We start from the raw sequence: 3,549 nt of genomic DNA on the forward strand, positions 1-3,549 counted from the left end.
GGAACACAAGCAGGGGCAGCAGCAGACAGAGGGAGAAGCAGGCTCCCCGCTGAGCAGGGAGCCTGATGTGGGACTCGATCCCAGGACTCTGGGATCATGAACTGGGCCGAAGGCAGACACTTACCCGTCTGAGCCACCCAGGCGCCCCAAAGAAAATATTCTAACAGAAGATAAACATACAGCACATGAGGGAGTGATGGACCAGGTGGGCTTCTGAGTTATACTGATTGGTTTGAATCCTACATCTTTCCTTACTACCTGGGCGTCTGAGCCGACTATCAACCTCCCTATGTCAGTTTCCTCATTTATAAAATAAGGATAATAACAGTACCTATAACGCACAAGGCTCTTATGTGGAGTAAAGCAGACAGCATGTGTAAACTGTTTACCATAGTACCTGGCACAGCGCTCAGTAAACGTAAACTGTAGCAGTACATACTGCTGGGGGTTCATTGCTTTTTGAAGTCAAATAGTCTGTAAGTTCACACATAGCTCCCTACGTGTGGGAAAGAGGAGGAGGTGAAGCAGGGTGTGTGGGGTATAGAGTAATACACTTCCTTCTAATACATAATTCAAAGTCAGGCCAATGCTATATCTTTGAACACCTTCCCTCTGTTCCTTCAATAGAGGAATCGGCTGCATGGGGTCACAGGGTGGTTCTTTGCCCCACACTCTACCAGTTCTCTGTGTCCTCAAAAGAATACTTAAAAAAGAAGGTTCAAGGGATAAAACACTATAGTAGGGCCTTGTACCAGGAAGAACTAATAGTATGAACAATGTTATTTCCTGGCTTATAAAGCAATCCATTACATTGATTTACCTTTTCTTTTTCCCTTTTAATCTCTGAAATTTTAAAGTGATATTTAGCTGCTGACAGCTCGGTATGTTGAATGTCTTCATTCATCATCAGAACAGTTATGGGAAGAGAACCACAAGCTTGCTGACATTCCCTTATTTCAGGTCTCTCAATCTACTCTGTCTTTCTGCAAAAATCATACAAGGCCCCTGGACATAAATGGTTTGGGACAGAACTGAAGCTATGAAGAGTGGAAAGGAATACAGTATTTCTGTTTCAGTTTGAAAAAGATTAAAACAAGGCAGTGTTGATAAGAATGCAGGAAAATAAGCAAATTGTTGGGAATGTAAATTAGTATAATCAATCTAGAGGGCAATTTGGAAATATTTATTAAAATATAAAAAATGTGTAAATCCACTTCTGGGAATATATTCTAATTCTAAAACTTCATTACAATATCTGCCTGCCTACTAGCATCTGCACTCCCATGCACTGTCTCCTGTAAAAGCCAACCCTTCGATACGTTCAACTAGCTTCCACCTCCTCTAATGTGCTTAAGGACATACCACCAATAAATTTCCCCCTTTTTCTCCTGTGCAATCTTTTTTTTTCCTATTAGATCATCTGTTTGGAATATGAGTCATGCTATTATACCTTCCATTAAAAAAAAATACTTCTTGGCCCTACCTCCCTGCCAGATGGTACTCCCTTTGTAATAAAACTCTTCCAAAGAACTGTCCTGTCTTCTCCTCTCATTCTCTTTTATGCCCACTCCACTGAAAATGCTCTTTTCAAGGTTCCCAATGACCTCTTTGTTGCCAAATGAAATGGTCAACTTTTAGTTCTTATCTTACTTGATTCACAGACAGCTTTTGACAAGGTTGACTACCTCTTCTTTGCTCCTTCTCACTTTCTTTTGCTGGTTCCTCCTCTTCTCCTTTACCCGTAACACTGGAGTACCCCAGGACTCTTCAATATTTACATTCACCCACCACCTACGTGATCTTACCTACTTTTGCAGCTTTAAATACCATGTATAAGTCAATGACTTCCACATTTGTTCTCCAGATTGGACCTAACTTCCAAACCTCAGACTCTAATAGCCAACTCTGTACTTCATATCCCCAGTGGGATGTCTAATCAACATCTCAAACTGAACATACTCGAAACGGAACTTTTGATCCCCCTCACATGCATCTCAGTTAGTGGTAACTTCATTTTTCCACTTTTCATGCTAAAATTCCTTGACTACATTCTTTCTCTCATACCATATTTCCAATCCATCAAGAAATTTGATTTGCTTTACCTTCAAAATATACCCCGAATCCACTTCTCACCACTCCCACTATCACCTTGTCAAAGCTAATATCAAATCATGTTACTTACTGCTCAAAACATTCTAAAGTCTTTCTTTTCACTTGGAGTTAAAGTCAAAGTCCTGGTAATTGTTTACAGGGATGGCATTGCATGAAATTGCTCGTTATAACTCTCCCTTTGTCCTCTTTGCTCCAGCTACTGATCTCTTTGCTGTTCTTCAGACATGCTGGATACGCTGTTGCCTCAGGACCCTGAAACTTGGTATTCTGTCGGCCTACAATACTCTTCACAGAGATACCCACATGACTAACTCTCTCGTTTACTGCAAGTCTTTGCACAAATGTCACCTTCTCAATGAGGCTTCTTCCTTCTAACACTTTACTTAATTTACAGTAACATGTTTTCCAATCCCCGGTACTTCTGAAGTTCCTTCTCCCGACTTTCTTTCTTTCGTTTTTTTCATTGCACTTATTACCTTCTAACATTCTAAAGAATGTATTTTTTTTTAAATTATATTATGTTAGTCACCGTACAGTACATCCTTGGTTTTTGATGTAAAGTTCGATGATTCATTAGTTGCGTATAACACCCAGTGCACCATGCAATATGTGCCCTCCTTACTACCCATCACCAGCCTATCCCATTCCCCCACCCCCCTCCCCTCTGAAGCCCTCAGTTTGTTTCTCAGAGTCCATAGTCTCTCATGCTTCATTCCCCCTTCTGATTGCCCCACCTTTCTTTATCCCTTTCTTCCCCTACCGATCTTCCTAGTTCTTATGTTCCATAGATGAGAGAAATCATATGATAATTGTCTTTCTCTGCTTGACTTATTTCACTTAGCATTATCTCCTCCAGTGCCATCCATGTTGCAGCAAGTGTTGAGAACTTGTTCTTTTTGATAGCTGAGTAATATTCCATTGTATACATGGACCACAACTTCTTAATCCAGTCATCTGTTAAAGGGCATCTCGGCTCCTTCCACGATTTAGCTATTGTGGACAATGCTGCTATGAACATTGGGGTGCATATGGCCCTTCTCTTCACTACGTCTGTATCTTTGGTAAACACCCAGTAGTGCAATGGCTGGGTCATAGGGTAGTTCAATTTTTAACTTTTTAAGGGACCTCCACACTGTTTTCCAGAGTGGCTGTACCAACTTGCATTCCCACCAACAATGTAGGAGGGATCCCCTTTCTCCACATCCTCTCCAACAATTGTTGTTTCTTGCCTTGTCTATCTTTGCCATTCTAACTGGCGNGGCTCCTTCCACGATTTAGCTATTGTGGACAATGCTGCTATGAACATTGGGGTGCACATGGCCCTTCTCTTCACTACGTCAGTATCTTTGGGGAAATACCCAGTAGTGCAATGGCTGGGTAATAGGGTAGCTCAATTTTTAACTTTTTAAGGGACCTCCGCACTGTTTTCCAGAGTGG

The 3,549-nt window shown here is 41.4% G+C and overlaps 1 protein-coding gene across 1 annotated transcript in view; it reads right to left on the reverse strand.

Moving 5' to 3' along the window:
* The window catches only part of RANBP17 (RAN binding protein 17), a 324,733-nt gene that overhangs the window by 39,795 nt on the left and 281,389 nt on the right, over window positions 1–3,549 (reverse strand). The gene's annotated exons all lie outside the window — the stretch shown is intronic.

This window comes from Ailuropoda melanoleuca, chromosome 3 (genome assembly GCF_002007445.2).
Source record: "Ailuropoda melanoleuca isolate Jingjing chromosome 3, ASM200744v2, whole genome shotgun sequence".
In the NCBI taxonomy this organism is placed as follows: domain Eukaryota; kingdom Metazoa; phylum Chordata; class Mammalia; order Carnivora; family Ursidae; genus Ailuropoda; species Ailuropoda melanoleuca.